General features: G+C 44.0%; 1 long non-coding RNA gene across 6 annotated transcripts; it reads left to right on the top strand.

Annotated features, from left to right (window-relative positions):
- The first annotated feature begins 1,308 nt into the window (after positions 1–1,308).
- Positions 1,309–15,723, top strand: LOC113894174. 6 transcript variants are annotated; one of them, XR_003511498.1, is made up of 4 exons: positions 1,309–1,584; positions 2,406–2,641; positions 3,512–5,219; positions 15,408–15,723. It is a non-coding gene; the product is annotated as an uncharacterized LOC113894174 (long non-coding RNA). The 6 variants fall into 6 exon arrangements; XR_003511499.1 differs by having other exon boundaries at positions 1,323–1,584; positions 3,512–3,649; positions 14,773–15,723; XR_003511503.1 differs by having other exon boundaries at positions 1,323–1,584; positions 3,512–3,649.
- Positions 15,724–18,514: the final 2,791 nt, after the last annotated feature.

An 18,514-nucleotide genomic window follows, 5' to 3' on the forward strand; every position in this document is an offset into this window, starting at 1 on the left:
GAATGGTTTCTAAGTGCCCAGGATAATGTAGGGTCTTATTCCCAAAGTCACCTTATTTCAACTGCACAAATAGCCCAATGACACAGGAAGGGCTCCTAGTTCAGCACAGGATCCAGGAGCTCAAGGCTCGGAGGTTAAGCACCCAGTGCTGGGAGCCTCAGTTTCTACTCCAAAGCTCTCACTCTTTCCATTGCAGCAACTGTCTCTCACTGCAAGGCTGGCTAAGGTCATTCTGGGAGAGAAGCTTTTGGATCTTAAAAAAATAATAATAACCTTTACTAATGACCTGGTAATTGTTTTTATAGCTTCCCAATGAAGTGTGAAGTGTTCTAAGAGACAACACAGGACAATTTCCTTTGATGGTGAAGTTCTCCAAAGAATGATTGCCTCAATCTGGGCTCCTGGTCCCCTGACTTCAGAGTGATATTGAACAGACCCTGAGTTGCTGGCCTAGAAAACCTGCCGAGGTTGGCAGGAAGGTTGGCTCATATTTATCTATATTTTAAAGCAGTAATTCTATCTTTCTTTTTCAAAAATGACCACATAATAGCATATGAAAAAATAATAAATAGCTGGCCTTTGTCGAGCACTTACACCGTGCTATGACTCAGCACTTCAAGTCTCCCGCCTCCAACCAAAGCCCAGCGTGGTGCCTGGCACATGGCGAGGACTCCATAAACATCTCTGTAATGAATGAATCACCTACAACAAACATTTGTTAGACCTGCTGCTTTGAGCTCTGCTCAAATGCAATGAAATACTTTCTGCTCAAATACTTATGCTGTGCTGTGTTAAGTTGCTTCAGTCGTGTCTGACCCTTTGCAACCCTATGGACCGTAGCTTGCCAGGCATTTCTGTCCATGGGATTCTCCAGGCAAGAATGCTGGAGTAGGTTGCCATGTCCTCCTCTAGGGAATCTTCCTGACCCAGGGATTGAGCCCATGTCTCTTACGTCTCCTGAATTAGGAGGCACGTTCTTTAGCACTGGTACCACCTGGGAACTTGACCTCTGCCCAAATGCAGTGAAAATTTATTGGGATGGGGGGAAAGATTAGTGTTCAGACAACTCAGTCACTGAATTTGCAGCCAAAAAACCTTTTGAAATCCCAAGACAATGAGAAGATTAATTTTAATTGAAAATATTAATGATATCAGCTAATATTACAGTTAGGTCAAATTTATGATCTAGGAGAGTTGCCTTTTACTTGTTTTGGTACTAATAACTGGACTCCCTCTGTCCAGAGGGACATTACGTTCCTGTGGGATAGATAATGTGTTATGTCTATTAGGACTCTTCGTGGTTTACTTACAAAGCCCCTCCCAAGAGTTGCCTCATTTTCCTCTCACAGTTTCCCTGTGCGGGAGGCAGGGCTGATGTGTTTCTTATGAGTTGCAGCTCAGGAAGTTTGGAGACGTCCAGGGAACTGCCTGAGGAGCTGCACACTCATCCAGGGCAGAGAAGGCTGGAACCGGGACACGAGCTCTAAGAGAGGCCAGCTCTGAGCGTGAAGTGTTTTCCATCACACCAGGGGATCTTCCTCCTTCTCGGCTTCTGATAGGTCCTGGGACGAAGGCGCTAAGCAGGTGATGGGCGGTCGCACCTTTTGTGTTGTTGCTGTGCCTTTATAAATGCATGTGTTGCTAATCTACGGTTTATTCCATGCTTGCTGCTTGGTTAGCTATGATGTTCCCTGTAGTGTGTGCTGTGCTTAGTTGCTCAGTTGTGTCCGACTCTTTGTGACCCCCTGGACTGCAGTCTGCCAGGCTCCTCTGTCCCTGACTCTAGGCAAAAATACTGGAGTGGGTTGCCATGCCCTTATCAAGGGGATCTTCCCAACCCAGGAATCAAACCCAGGTCTCCCATATTGCAGGCGGATTCTTTACTGACTGAGTCACCAGGGAAGCCCATTCCCTGTAGTAACATACCTGTGATAGAGGTACCATACCTGTGATGGTTGACATGTCAACTTGGCTAAGCTATGGTGCCCAGTTGTTTGGTCAAACACCAGTCTACATGTTGCTGTAAAAATACATTTTTTAAAGATGTGATTAACATTGAAATCAATAGAGTTGAAGTAAAGCAGATTACCCTTTGTAATGGGGGTGGACCTCAGCCAGTTAGTCCAAGCCCTTAAGAAAAAAAGGCTGAGATCTCCGAAGATGAAGGAATTGTGCCTCCTGACTATCTTTGGACTCCAGACTGTAACGTTCACTCCTGCAGGAATTTCCAGCCTGACAGTCAGCCCTGCACATTTTGGACTTGCCAGCCCCCACAACTGCATGAGCCAATTCCTTAAAATTCACTCGCTTCTCTCTTTATTCTGTATACATACATATTTACATCCTGTTGGTTCTGTTTCTCTGAAGAACCCTGACTAACACAATACCTTATGCCTTTCTGGCAGATGATGACAACGAGGAAAGCTCCCACTCCGGACTGCCTCCTCTCTGCCTTTCTTGAGCCATCTCATGTAACCTTCACAACAGCTCAACGTGGGCAGTGTTACTCCCTCATGATACCAATGAAGAAATCAAAGTGAGTCGAAATAACTCACTCAAGGTCAAAAAGCTAGAGAGTGACAGAGAATGAAGCCAGGTTTCCAGTCCCAAGCACTCAAACAAACATCTCTGAATTCATCAGGTAATCCATTTTCTAAGACAGTCAAAGAGTGTATCATGGTAAAAATTAAGCAGCTGATTATATTTTTCAGATGTGATATTTTATTCATTGGGAAATAGCAGCCATTTGTCAAATATTATTTGAGTAGTGTTAATTACTCAGTTGTGTCCAAATCTTTGTGATCCTGTGGACTCTGTCCTGCCAAGCTCCTCTGTCCATAGAATTTTCCAGGCAAGAGTACTGGAGTGGGTTGCCATTCCCTTCTCCAGGGAATCTTGCCGACCCAGGGATTGAACATGGGTCTCCTGCATTGCAGGCAGATTCTTTACTGTCTGAACTACCTGGAAAGCCCATTATTTGAGTAGATGTGGTATAATACCTTGAACTAAAAGAAGGAGGAAACCTTTCTGATGATTTGCTGTGTTCCCAAATTCATTATAGAGAGGATGCAAAAATCTGTCACCTGGCAACCTCAAAAACCGAGTTGCATTTGTGTGACAAAAGACAAAAGCCTATGCCTTTCAGGTTGGTTCTGGGTTTGGAGATGTTTGGGACTCGAGGTGTTACAGGAGGGGAGACCAGTGATAAATGATTCTGAAGTCTGTGCTTTCTCTTTGCATGCAACACAACTCCCCGGAGCATAAGGTAATGTTCCAGAAAGATAAAAAAAAATGTCTGAGATGGCTGCCACCTGTCCCAGTGCAGTATGTACACCCTCAGTGACATTTATTTTGCCTGTTACATGTGCACAGATATGTAAAACCAGCTCAGGAAAACCAGCTCTTTATCTTTCTCTGGGAAACTCCATGTAAGCTTTGGAAGTTTAAAAAAAAAGGCAGGGAGGGATCCGCTTTCTCATGAGCTTATTTTTAGCTCCTCTCTCCTTTGCAGAATGGCTAACGCCAACTCAAACTATTTCTGAAAAGAGTTGCTGGGGACAAAGTGGAGCCGTGGGTAGGCTTCCTCGAGCTGGGTCTCTGAAGCAGGTGAGATGCAAGATAAAGCAATCGCTTTGCAGCCACCTTTGACGTAAGTGCTGGAGATTTCTTCAATTAGCTTAATCCTTTCCTCCTGACACGCGCTTTATAGAAAAGCAAATGGCATCATTATCCTCCCCCGGCCTCTCTAATCCCTGTCTGCGCGCCGCCGACAGATGCCTTTCTGCCTGCCTGAGCTGCCTGCATCTCAGAGCCCTGTGTCACGATGAGGCGGGCTGTGTGTGACAGATTGCTAAATCTGGCCTCCTCCAGGCAGGGGACTCAGCGCTCAAGTGGCACCGGCTGCTCCAGCCTTCCCTGGGGCTGAGGCAGGCCCAGAAAGTTCTGGAGGGCTACGTTGTGACTTAGGAAATCCCTTGCAGAGAAGGCCAGCTCTCCGCTGCTGGCAGAACCCATCATCCAGAGCTGGTCTTGTTTAGGATTTAAATCTGGGGCCCCGCCCAGGAGAAGCCTAGGGAAGTGTCTTGCTCCAGATGCCATGGCAAGTATCAGCCATCTTTTGATAACCAAGGAGTATGGCCTGGCCCTGTCCTCCTTCTAAACACAACTGGGACCTGTCTGTGTATGCCCATTTGTTCATCTATTTGCCTGTTATTTTCACCCCTCACACATTTCCATTTCTGTTTTTTTTTTTCTTCCGAGGCCACTGCTTTGGATGTGAAAACTGCTCTTAGTTAAACTTCAGCCCTGTCTCCAATCACCTGTGTAACTTTTGAGCCTGTTTCTGAGCCTCTGTTTCCTTATCAGTCAATTGGAGTCAATTGCTTTCTTTTTTTCTTTTGAGAGACGTTTAGTGAGGAGTCAGGAAAATAATGAAAGCACTGCACCTCACGTACAGGGGGTACTAAATAAATGTGATTTATTAATGAAACAATAACACATTTACATTACCGTCACTACTGCTAGTGTATATTTCTCTAGTGATTTAGTTTGTTAAAAAATGTCAAGGGAATTTCATATAACATTGCTTCAACTGCTAGAAAGTAGGTATTATATCCCTCAATTTTTTTTCAGATGACATGTGATATACTCGAGATCACTGAGGACAGAGGTTGGCAAACTATGGCCAGTGGACCAGAGCAGCTCATTGTCTGCTTTTGTAAATAAAGTTTCACTGGGACTTGACCATGTCCTCAGTTATATGTGGTCTGTGGCTGCTTTTCTGTCACAAAGGCAGGGTTGAGAGGTTCAGGCTTACAAAGCCTGAACGATTTCCTCTCTGTCCTTTTACCAAAAAATTTGGCTGCCCTCTGACAGGTTCTAAGTGGTGGAACCAGGACTGAAATGATATACATGTCTACCAAAGCTTAAACCCAGGGCTATCCTGGGAACATATTCTCTAAATGGAAAGAAAAAAGATGGCAGCACGTGGAAAAAAACTGCAGATGTGTTTTGTGTGTGTTTTTAATTAACCTAAACCATTTCTTTGCATTCCTTAGGCAGGTTTCACCGTATACACAGCAGTGTCCTAGACCGACAGCTTAAGGAAGTTCCGAATTTAGACCCCAGGGCAATCCCTTGAATTAGAGCCTACCCAGCAAGCTCATGGCAGAGACAGCATGGGGTCTGGAGCTTCTGATTCTGGAGGAACTTCTAACAAGGTCTTGTTCTCACTGTTACCTCCGTGTGAACATTTCCTGCTACTTACTATATGCTCTTTAACCCCTAATTTCTCTTTTCCCTATCCCAGCCCCAGCCTGCACTGCGTAGCACTCTCAGAGGCTGGCAGTATAGACAGGGCTGTTGAGGGGTTCTGTGCTCTGATCCCACAGGCAGGAAATCCAGCTCCTCCACCCCTTACTCCCCAGCACATATTTCCCAAGAGCCTGCTCTGTGCTAAGCCCAGTCCTGGGTGCTGGGGAGACACCAGTGCATGGTGAGCCCTGGTGCCAGCCCTCAAGGAGCAGAGCGGAGGAAGGGGATCAGAAAGTGAAGAAACAATGCTAGAATAGGGTAAATTATCTGGGGAGGGTAGGCTTCCCTGGGGGGAAGCCAGGAGAAGCGGCAAGAGATGAAGTGTGGAAAGAAAAGGGCCTCACATCAGACTCTGAGGAGTTTGGATGACTTCCTGGGGGCAGGGAGGAGCCCTTGAGGGTTCAAAGCAAGGGGTGCCCTCAGGCCAGCCCTTCCTACCTGCAGGGCCACCACCTGTGCCCCATTGTTCTCACCCTAGTCTCTGCCCAACTCCGCTCCATCTGCAGATCACTGCCTCAGGCCTGGTGACGTGCCTCTCTGAGGAAGTGAGCTCCAAAGGGTGGCTATGGGTCAGCCAGGAAAAGACGGTGAGGAAGGAGGTGAAGGTGAGAGGAGACGGGCAGGGAACAGCATGCCAAACAGAAGGGCTGCCAGGAGGAAGACACAGCGATGTCTGCCCGTGTTCTCCTGGCAGGAGTGACAGAAGAGGGTGGCAAGTAGCAAAGTGAGGCTGGTGCCCCGGCTGTATAGGGCATTAGTGTACAACTCTGTGCGTGTATGTGTTATGTGCGTGCACGTGTATGCACACATACATGGGGGGAAGGGCAGATAGGAAATCCCTCTCCAAGTCAAGGGGCTTTCAACCTCCATACTCACCCCCTCTTTCCTGTGTGAGGATGTAAATGTAGAGAAAATAATTCAATCTGGATGAGTTGAAGATAAAAATAATAGTGACACACATGCGTGTGCCCAAAGCAAACGGAGAAAGAACTGCAAACTTCTTTTCATCCCACAGAGTGAAAATAATTTGGTCTCTGACCCGATGGGGCATCTGAAATGCAGGCAAAAGCAACATAACTTAGATGCCAATCATGCTGTTTTTAATGAGTTCTTCAGACATTTACATTCGAGGCTGAGATAGCCCCAGAGGACTCCTGTGTCAGTTATCTATAGTTGGAACATTGTGGATACTCTCTTTGCACAAAACAGGGCCCACTTCCAAAGAGATATTATGTTTTCCCCATCAATAAAGCCTGATTTTTATGGGCATTTAAAATCACACTAGCAAGACCCGCTGGTAGGTGTTGAACAGGCTCCAGGATGGGAGCCTGCCAGTGTTCATCATCTTCATGAGCTCAAATGCCCTAAAATGTTGCCCTTGAGGATCTTCCCAGAAAGACCAGCCTTGCCAATTCTTCAATACACTTGAAATAAGAAAGATTCTTCTGAAGAGTGCAAAGCATTTTGGAAAGAGTGGTACCCTTCCCTCAGGGTGCTGTCTGAGCCTCCTTCATTTTAGTCTGCTCATTCAATGGCAACTTCTACTTCATCTCCTTGCTGTCAATCCTCTTGATTTCCCTTTTACCATTGCAGAAGGAAATGGCAACCCACTCCAGTATTCTTGCCTGGAGAATCCTACCATTAACACCATTTTTAATATGGGTATGGTGCAAGGCCTAAAATTAAGATTTCATATTATAGGCTGCCTTGGCATTGATAAAATCAGGAGATCCTCAAATGGCCTAACCCCAAGGTTCTGCAGTCCATGGGGGTGCAAAGAATCGGACATGACTGAACGACTGAACAACAACAGCCAAGGTTCCCACTCTGCTCCTGGAGACCAGGTCTCTTAGCCCTGTTAAACAGCCCAGGTGTAGTTCTTGCTTTTCTCTCAGTTCCTGGCTGGCCCAAAGATTTATTCAAGCAAGCTTACTGTATCCTTCCTCTGGAACCAGGGGCACTTCACCCTTTGATACTAAAAAGCCTGCTGCCCACAGCCCCTGGCGGTTCAGTCTGTTCCCTAGTGCAACTCCCTCATGCCCCTGCCTGGTGCAGCTGTTTTTGGTTGGAATTGTTGCACATTCTGAATTACTGGGATGTAACTAGAAAGCTTTTCTTTTCAAATTTAATTAATTTATTTGTCTATGCTGGATCTTTGTTACTACACTCGGGCTTTCTATGGTTGCTGAGAGTGGGATCTACTCTCTACTTGCAGTGGCTTCTCTTGCTGCGGAGCACAGGCTTTAGGCATGCAGGCTTCAGTAGTTGTGGTTCGTGGACTTAGTTGCTCCATGATGTGTGGGAACTTCCCAGACCAGGGATTGAACCCATGTCCCCTGCATTGACAGGTAGATTCTTAACCACTGGACTAGGGAAGTCCCTAGAAAGCTTTTCTATTGTCCATCTGCTCAGTGCTCCTTGACACTGAGGGGATTCATCTAGATTGTTTTATGGAGATCATCCTTAAAATTCCTTAGAAAATATTTTTATGTAAAAAATAATATAGCTCCACTATTAAAAAAATAGAAAATTCATACAAATATTCAGATGAAATTAAAAATTAAAATTCATCCACAACTTTATGCATCTAGAGTGGTCACTAACTCTGTACATTTAATTCTCTGTACATTTAAAAATATAGTTTATATCTTATATATATATGTTATTTTTGTCCTCATTTTAAAGTTAGTATTATATCATAAACATTTACATAGGCTATTAATGATTTCTGTAAACATTTTTAATGGCTGCATAATAATCTGCATATGTTTCCTAATGATTCTCTGAAAACTATTTTGGTTATCTATTATTATATAATTTACCATATAATTATTATAAGTAATACTGGGATAGCAAATGAACACATCTGATGCCCAGCTTCGTAGATCTGGGTCTCTTATAAAAAATAATGTTATCTTTTATCATGTGATATCACTTATATGTGAAATCTAAAAATAAGGTAAAAATGAACTTATTTACAAAACAGAAATAGAGTCACAGATGTAGGAAACAAACATAGTTACCATGGGGTCAGAGAGAGAGGGAAAACTGAAAGTTTGGGACTTACGTATACACACTACTATATAAAATAGTTAACTAATAAGGACCTAACATAGAGCACAAGGAACTCTACTCCATACGCTGTAATGGAATATATGGGAAAAGAATCTAAAAAAGAGAGGATGTACGTTTGTGTGTAACTGATTCACTTTGCTGTATACCTGAAACTAACACAACATTGCACATCAGCTATGAAAGTCAGAGTGTTAGTCACTCAGCTGTCTCCGACTCTTTGCGACCCCGTGGACTGTAGCCCGCCAGGCTCCTCTGTCCCTGGAATTCTCCAGGCAAGAATACTGGAGAGGGTTGCCATTCCCTTTTGCAGGGGTATAAGCCAATAGAAAATTTTTTAAAAGGAAAAAGAAAAAGATAATAGTTTCCTTGATGAGTTTCACAATGAAAGGTCATGGTTACCTCATGTGGATAAGGAAACTACTACAAGTATTACAGCATAGGGTTTGGTAAGCTGTATCCTCTAGGCCCAGTCCAGCCAGCTTGTTTTTGTAAATAAAGCCTTATTGGTCACAGCCATGCTCTTTGCAACCATTTTGTCTATGGCTGCTTTCATGCCGCAAGGGCAAAGTTGAGTCATTTAGACTTGCAAAACCTAAAATATTTACTACTGACTTTGCATAAAAAGTTGGCTAATTCCTGATACTAGAATATCAGGGACCTCAGGCTTTCTCACTGAAAACCCTACAGCCCTAAACCATGCATTTTAAAATGTCTTCCTTTAAATTGTGATATTGAAAACAAATATAGAGGAAGTTAGCTTATAATAATAAAACAGCCAAAATCCAATAAACCTCCAAATGGAGGCTTCATGGGTGTACCCAATTTCACTCCTTCCATCCGCCTATCTTCTGTTTTAGAATTTTAGCCAGGCCCAGGAAAAGACTGATAGAACAGAAACTCAGACAGAATAAGATAGGAACAGTAACTTTATCATAACAAATACGCCACCAAAAATTAGTGGAGAAGAAAAGTATTGCTCTACACATGGTGTTGGCATATGGTGTGAGGTAGGAATCTGATTCATATTATATACAAAAATGAACTTCAGATTAATACCTAACTGTGACAGGTTCTGGTGGCTCAGACTGTAAAGAATCTGGCCTACTCTGGTGTACTCTTATGTGAGCATGCATGAGGATCTTGCTCTCAGCCCTGTTAGTGGTAATGGATACCAGAGGCAACTCTTAAATGTGAAAGTATGTACAAATGGATATACTCTATTGTATATATGCAACTGTAAGGTGCAATGTCTGACATTGTTGTTGTTCAGTTGCTAAGTCGTGTACAACTCTTTGCCACCCCATAAACTGCAGCATGCCAGGCTTCCCTGTCCTCACCACATATAGCAATCCAGATACCACCCTTGACTCTTACTATTGAGTGAGTAGATAAGCAAGAAATTTTGACACAATACTCTCTAGTAAGTTCAAAATACAAACACACAGAAAATAGCACTATGTATTTTTAAACTTTTTATTCTGTACTGGAGTATAGCCGATTAACAATGTTTTGATAGTCTCAGGTGAACAGCAGAAGGACTCAGCCATACATAGACATGTTTCCATTCTCCCCCAAACTCCCCTTCCATCCAGGCTGCCACATAACATTGAGGAGACTTCCCTGTGCTATACAGGAGGTCCTTGTTGTCCATCCCAAACTCCCTAACTATCCTTTCCCCCATCCTTCCCCCTGGCAACCATAACTTCATTCTCTTAAGTCTGTGAGTCTGTTTCTGTTTTGTAAGTTAAGTTTGTTTGTATCATGTCTTTTTAGATTCCACATATAAGGGATGTCATAAGATGTTTCTGCTTCTTTGACTTACCTCTGTGTATTTTATAAGGTACCTGCATCTTGAGAATGAACATACAAACAGACAGTGGACAGACCATGTATAAAAATAGAACTCTAACGCACCACCTGCAGCAACCTGTCCAGGAAACCAATAGTTAACTCAATAACTAGCCTAGGAAGCCAGCCTGCTGTAAGTCTTTCTTGTAGGAAGTCAGACTGTTAATCAACTGTTGCTGCTGCTGCTTCACTTCAGTCGTGTCCGACTCTGTGCGACCCCATAGACGTCAGCCCACCAGGCTTCCCGTCCCTGGGATTCTCCAGGCAAGAACACTGCAGTGGGTTGCCATTTCCTTCTCCAATGCATGAAAGTGAAAAGTGAAAGTGAAGTCGCTCAGTCGTAGCCGACTCTTAGCGACCCCATGGACTGCAGCCTACCAGGCTCCTCCGTCCATGGGATTTTCTAGGCAAAAGTACTGGAGTGGGTTGACCCCAAATGGCCAGGACTAGGAGCTTTCCAGGTGGTGCAGTGGTAAAAATCTGCCTGCCAATGAAGTAAGTGCTGGAGATGTGGATTTGATCCCTGGGTTGGGAATATCCTCTGGAGGAGGAAATGGCAACCCGTTTCAGTGTTCTTGCCTGGATAATTCCATGGACAGAGGAGCCTGGCCAGCTACAGTCCATGCGGTCGCGAAGAGTCAAACACGACTGAGTGACTGAGCTTGTATGTACAGCCAGGACTTGATTAATAACTCACAGTTTGTCTAATGTTTGCCCCCACTTCCATCTTCGAAAACCAATTAGAGAATGTTAAATAGGAACCACTAACCAATCACATAGGCTATCTCTCTTGTAGTTAGCTAGCCTCCAACTTAACATGTCAACAGCTTCTCCAATCAGGGCATTCTGGAAGCCTTCTCTTTTTTCCTACTATAAAGCTTTCCCACTCCTCTGGCTGCCTCTGAGTCCCTGCCAGGATGCTAGTGACAGTGGATGACTTTGCTATAGCAAACTCAGAGTAAATTGCCTCTGCTTATTCTCATTTAGTTGGTCTTCATTTATTTCCATGATCTGCAGGGATCTGCTGGGCACATTTATTTGTGTGGTACCTCTTTGTAGGGTGGGGATGAATTGGAGGGGAAACTAGGGCCTTGCGGCCCATGTAGACTCTGTGCCACAAATTGAGGAAGTGATTAACTGAACTATTGGAGGTCCACGAAAAATAATTAAAAATTTTTTTAATTAGTTAATTTTCATTTCTTCCTGCATTGTGCCTTTCTTTTCTGCTTCTGCTCCTTTCCAGATTTCCCTCTGCTTGAGGTTGGGGGCTAATATCTAGATCATTCTTTAACCAAGAGGAGCTGGTTAAAAGGAATAAAAGAAAGCCATAAAAAGAAGCTGCCCTCATCTGCCTTCTGGGGACCAGTGTAGCGGAGGTTCAGATGATCCGTTAAGGTCCCCACCAAATCTGAACTTCTCTAGGAAACTCTCCAGGATGGCACAGACAGAGGGAGTCCTGAATCTAGATTTTCTGCCTACAGCTGGGTTTTATCTCTGTTAGAGCATAGTTTAAAGCTGGTAACCTCCTTCTTATACTCAGTGCTGGAGATGAAAGGAGAAAATAGCCACAATGATTTCATCTCACTCTTTTTCATCGAAAATTACTTTTCAGAACTATTAAATCTTCTGTGAAGGTTATAACAGAGGACTCAGGTTCAGTTTCACCCATTTATTAAGATATAGGCTATCAAGCCCCAGTAGAAAAAATAAACAAACAACTAGCAGTTGACGTGAATTTATGCACAGTTTGTCGAATCAATCAATCTGTAAACATTATGCAAATGTGTGTAAACCCAAACCTAGCCCAGACTTTACGTATGCATTGTTATGTAAACGATCAATCTTGTTAATGCAAATATTAATATAAACCTGACATTAAACACTAGTTTACACAGCCTTGCTAGTTGAAGGCAGCTTAATTTACATTGAAATGTAAATAGCAGTAGTGCTCTGTTTGGGGCTTTGGAAAACAGGCTGACTAAAGCTCATTGGGTGGTGTGTCCCCACCAGAGTCCCCAGATCCACTCCCGGAACCCCTTCATTCACTGTATCTCGTGAGGAATTGGGGGAGGGTTTGGGCAACAGCTCGTCTGTGCCTTCTGGAGTCCTTGTTGTTGACGCCTTGCAGGAAACCACCGTTAGGACCAGAGGGCCGTAGTCTCTGAACCAACAGTTCAGGGAGAGTCATTCACAAAACCTTCCACTCCCACTTTAGTTGAGAGTTTGCAGGTGAGCTGTTATATCAGTAGGACTTGCCATTAGGTGGTTTGTGGGCAGCTTGGTGAGGGCAGCACTCAGTTCACTCTGTCCCACCCTCTCCTTCTTCTTATCTTCCTAATCTGTTTTAAATGTTACCTCTTTGGACAGGCCTTCCTTGCCCATCTATTCTCAGCAGGGGCCCTCCTCCAGCGTGCTCTAGCACAGCACCTGTACCTCATAGTCATAATGCTTTCCTCAATTTGTGAGGATGTGTTTATTTACTTATGTGTTTACTGTTGTGCATCCTCCCCACCTATGAACTTCCTAGGATCAGAGTGACATCTGTTTTGTTCATCCTTTCAAACTCAGTGCCAGGCACATTAGATATGCATAGACAAATTTTGTTAGGGACTTCCCTGGTACTCCAGTGGCTAAGGCTCCACACTCCTAATGCAGGGGGCCCAGGTTTGATCCCTGGTCAGGGAAGTAGATCCCACATACTGCAACTAAGAGTTCACATGCTGCAACTAAGACTCAGTGCAGTCAAGTAAATATTATGATTATTTAAGCTGTGTCGTGTGGTATGCAGGGTCTTAGTTCTCCAACCTGGGATCAAACCTGTGGCCTCTGCATTGGGAGCACGAAGTCTTAACCACTGGACTACCAGGGAAGTCCCTAAATGTTAGAATAAGATAAAATTAACTAAAAACTGATGTTAAAAAAAAAAAGATTTTGTTGGATGGATGAATGGATGGATGGAAAGGTAGATGAATGGACACATACTTGGGAACCTTGCTGCTTAGCACAAAGTTCTGTCTTTCCATAAGCAGTCTTGAGAAATTGCCCAGTTCTGTCTTTTCTTTCAGAGAAGGCAATGGCACCCCACTCCAGTACTCTTGCCTAGAAAATCCCATGGATGGAGAAGCCTGGTGGGCTGCAGTCCATGGGGTCGCTAAGAGTCGGACACGACTGAGCGACTTCACTTTCACTTTTCCCTTTCATGCATTGGAGAAGGAAATGGCAACCCACTGCAGTGTTCTTGCCTGCAGAATCCCAGGGACGGGGGAGCCTGGTGGGCTGCCGTCTATGGGGTCGCACAGAGTCGGACACGACTGAAGCGACTTAGCAGCAGCAGCAGTCTTTTCTTTAGGACTTGGGTTCTGCTCTGAATATATTGATAATCTTCCAGGTCTCACTTGTCCCAGGCTTTCTGCTAGAATTGAGTTCTATTCTCTGAGCTCTTGCCATAGCATGATAATAATAACAGTAGAAGGAAAAGAAGCTGTCATCCATTCAGCACTTAGTAGGTCCAGTTATTTTACTAGGAGCTTTACATGCACACATCGTCTCACCCAAACTTTGATGTTCAGAAGTTGATTTTTCAGAAGATTCAAGAACTTGATTTTTCAAAAGATCAAGCCTTTAACAAGAAGTCCAGGGTAAAAGGGCTTGGATACGGAGAGAGTGCAATGCACAGTTCAGAGTCCAGATTTGAAGTCAGTGAAATGTGAGTTCTAATCCTGACTATACTGGCTCTGGATCTTAGAAAAGATCTTTACACTGAGCCTCCATTTCCTGAGCAGTAGATCAGGGAAGTACATATTTGTTTTCCAGGATTGTTGTGACAATTTAATGAGATTGAGAGTATAGCATAAGAATTTAGTCAATATTAGTGTTTATTTACAGCTCTTACACAAAAGTTCAGATTTAGAGGCCAGGGGCTGGCTTTATTCTCTTCAGTCTTTTTGTCTTCTTTGTCCTCTTTGTCCTCTTCAAATCCGTGACTGCTTTCGGCTCTCTTGGATCACGCTGTGCTCCTTGTAGTAGAGCATTTATATGAGATGAACCTTTAGGTGCATCCACTGGGATCAGCCGCCCCAGGGTGAGACTGAGGACCCAGGACGCTGCAGGTGAAAGAAAGAGGCACTACACATGACTGGAACCCTTATGCACACAGATCAGTCCTAACCCCAAGAGCCCCCCAAAAAAGGGAATGGAACTAGACCTCGAAAGTTAGAGCTAGTTGGTCACAGCTTCCAGCTGAAGCACATCTATTACTGGCATATCTATTTATGTCTCACTGCCCTGAAAAGCAGGGCCTGTGTCTTACTCATCTTTGTAATTCAGCAGCCAACACAGTGCTGGAACTTGGTGAGCACCCAATCAGTTTGTTGAATGAATATTCCCTTTCCAACCTCTCCTACCTAGATTTGTTGGAGTTCTATTTGGGGGTGTTTATTGGTAGGGGGTACTTTTAAGTTTTTACTTTGTTCTTTATTTGGGTGGGAATTGAAGTGCATTGGGAAGAAGACCACACAAATATTCTCCTGCACTAAGTCTCTAGGTGATGGCTGCCTGAGAATCACCTGTTTACATGGAGGCTCAATTTTGACCAAATGAAACTCAACTCCCATGACTCAACTTCCAATTATTAGTAGCAGCTTCATTTGGAGCAGAGAGTGGGTAGCCAGTTCCTTCTTCAGGGGATCTTCCAGACCCAGGGATCCAACCCAGGTGGATTCTTTACTGTTTAAGCTACCAGGGAGACCCAAAATCTTCCAGCAAGAACACAAATACCAGCAGAATGAGACAATTTCTGTTGCTTGAAGCTGAAGCAAGAAAAACTGAAATGGAGTGAAAAGGTGGAGCTGAACTATTATTCTTATACATTATGAATAATAACACTTTTTATTTGAACAAGGCTTTGAAACTGATCAAATGCCTGGATTATCTCATTCATTGCTCACCACCCTTTGAGGGGTATTATTCATCAATTTGCAGACAATGAAATTGCTCAGAGACAGTCCACAATAGCAACTGGACCCTCCAGTGATCAGCTATCAGAATCTTTTCATGAAAAGTCTTGGTTCCTTGATGTCTCCCTGGGAATATCTCAAAGTTAGTATAGGGCTTCATGGCAGTCAGCTAGATGGCTCTTAGCTGAGCGGTTGTCATTGTTCTGACCATTATAGGCTCACGAACTCTGTTTTGAAGAAAGGAGACATTCACCAAGATGGGATTCTCCCAAAACAGTTCTTTAGAAAGAGTGCCGGAACCTTCGCTTTCCACCTTGACAGTCCCCAGAGACAAACTGAAAGGACCTCGCTTAATGTCTCATCCGAAAGGTATTTGCCGTGCTGGCTTCATCATTCAAAACAGGAAAGGCCTTTGTCATGGTCAAATGCCTTTAATGTGTTTTGAATGCTACATAAATTCAAACTTGATGGCTCATTTATTTGTTGGATTGAAGTTTTATACAATAAACTAAGCCTTGGTATTTACTAATAACTTGTGCACTGCCCTTTGTTTGCTTAGAACAGCCGGAAGGCAAAGAAGTTGACCGAGTCCCTACTGGCCAATATGGTGTTCAGGTCCTGGCATTTCCTGGGAGAGTTTATGGATTGGTGGGAGGGATGATAAAAAGGTTGTTTGCGGAGGCTGGGGAGACAAGAAGGGGGATAGGAGAAGGGGAAAGATGCAGGTGGGTGTTTTATTTCAGACTTTTAAAATTCCTGACAGAGCTCCACCCCAGCCACTTCAAAGCTGAATTCAGTGAGCTGGTAACTGGGAACTTTGAGTGACAGGCTAGGGTTGGCTAGCGACTTGTGGCATGACCTTGAGAAATCCGTCGCCCCCTGCTGTGTCTCACCATCTCACTCTGAAAAAAAAGCAAGAAAACTTGTACTAAATTCTATTCATCGTTCAAGGGGAGCTTCCTTAAGGTAAGCTTTCTCCTTTTAGGAGATCTTTGCTCTTAATCTTGACCTTATCCATAAAAGCTTCTCACGTTCTCTAATTCCAACAGGTACTATTGTCCCATGTGTTATGGGCAAGAACACAGGCTTAAATGAGTTGAATGAGAGTACCAAATCCTCTCCTTGTCTAAACCTGAACAAGTCAGGGAATATTTTTGAGCTTCCATTTTCTGTAATGAATGAAAATAACAGTATGTATCCACTATATTGTGAGAACTAAACCATAGGACACATTAAGTCCTCAGCTCAGTGCCCAGCATTTAGGAAATATTCCTTATGTGTATATGTGTGTATGTGTGTGTGTTAGTCACTCAGTCACATCCGACTTTTTGCAACCCCATAGATTGTAGCCTGCCAGGCTCCTCTGTCGATGGGATTCTCCAGGTAAGTACACTGGAGTGGGTTGCCATTCCCTTCTCTAGGGGATCTTCCTGACCCAGGGATCGAACCCAGGTTTCCCACAGGCAGATTCTTTACCATCTGAGCCACCAGGGAAGCCCCATTCCTTATATATACATGAGCAATATTAACTATAGCCTCTTGTTTTGGGGTCTGGAATAGAGCATAAGCTCCCAAAGGGAAGGAAGCAGGTGGGTACCGATCTTTCAGAACATCCAGTGTGTGGAGATGAACTTATTGTCTGTGATAACAGACATTTACAGAGACAGATAATGTGACTGTCTCACAGAGGAGTCGCTGATAACAGAAGCATCTTTGAGTTCATTTGAAGGGTAAGAATGAGTGTGGGAATGACATTAGTGGGCAAATTCTAGAAGTCTTGACATTTCCATGGCTGAGGAAATATCTTCCTGTTTACACTGGAAGACAAGATTTGCCTTCAGTAGCTCACATGAAGGATACAAGTTTGAGTAAGCTCCGGGAGTTGGTGATGGACAGGGGAGCCTGGTGTCCATGGGATTGCAAAGAGTCAGACACGACTGAACAACTGAACTGAACTGAACTTCACCCTATTTCCAGACAACTCCATTTTCCCCCAGGCATCACCTGTAGAGTCCAAAGGCTTGTTAGCTGAGGCAGATTCTGACCCCAACAAGGTACACGAGGCAATGCTCTACTGGCCTAGAGCCTCAGCAAGCCTTCATTGGTGTCTCTCTGACTCCTGGATGCTGGCACCTGGCTGCCTGTGTCCTGACCTAAGGCTCTCTTGCCTCCCAACACTTGCTGTCTGCTGTAGCTGACCTGGCAAGCCTTTCCCCTGCTTCTGTGCTGGAGGAGTCTTACTTTTGTTCTAGTTTGTGTTAACAAATAAATTGGGTCCCACTGATCACCACTTACACAATCAATACTCACAAATGTCTGTAGGAAGAAAAGTTGCCTTTAATAAGAATGCTGGCTATCTGGGGAGATGCTGGACTCAGTGTTCCCCAAGAACCACCTCCAAAGATTCTGCTTGGCCAAGAAAGTTTTAAAGGGAAACAAAAAAGGAACCTCAGTTAATCATTGAGATAGGAGGTCAGAGTCGTCACCATCCCCCAATGTGTGCAGGCGGGGGTGTGGGCTTATCAACTTCTCTGATCTTTCTCTGGATGTTATCTTGCTCACATAGTTCAGTCACACACTTTGTTGAGTTAACTTAAGGGGAAGCTGAGGAAGAGCTCTGGTCATCTGTTAGTTATTTATTTTTCATTTCTATTTCTTTGATCTATGAAAAGAACCAACAAGCCAAGCAACGTACTATGTGATTAAAAGATTTGAAAGGTATGCTTGGGCGGGAGATTAGTAGAGCCTGGGGGTGCTTGATTTAGAAGTGAGTTACAGTAGAGCTTTGCTAAAGTGACAGGAAAGGGGCTTCCTGCTAAGGGCGGTTTCCTGTAAACAGCTGCTTACATTTGCACATCTTCCCCAAGCCATTGAGATGAATTCAGATTGGTCTAAGTGAATCATGGCACTCCCATTCCCTAAATGTGGCTGATGAGAACAGAGCTTCTGAGTAAGGTTTCTTGACTCTAAAAAAAAGACAAAATGGATACCAAGAAGAGCTGGTCCCCTTTATCATTAGGATTCTCCACAGAACCAGATATATATACAGAGAAAAGGCCCTAATACTGGACGAGATTGAAAGCAAAAGGAGAAGAGGGTGGCAGAGGATAAGATGGTTAGATATCATCACCGACTCAATGGACATGAATTTGAGCAAACTCCAGGAGATAGTAGAGGACAGAGGAGCCTGGCATGCTGCAGTCAATGGGGTTGCAAAGCGTCAGACATGACTTAATCACTGAAAAACAACAACAACAAAGAAATGTGTAGAGAGTGAGAGAGAGAGAGATTTATCATGAGGACTTGGCTTATGCAATTATGGG

The sequence above is a fragment of the Bos indicus x Bos taurus genome, chromosome 6 (genome assembly GCF_003369695.1).
Source record: "Bos indicus x Bos taurus breed Angus x Brahman F1 hybrid chromosome 6, Bos_hybrid_MaternalHap_v2.0, whole genome shotgun sequence".
In the NCBI taxonomy this organism is placed as follows: Eukaryota; Metazoa; Chordata; class Mammalia; order Artiodactyla; family Bovidae; genus Bos; species Bos indicus x Bos taurus.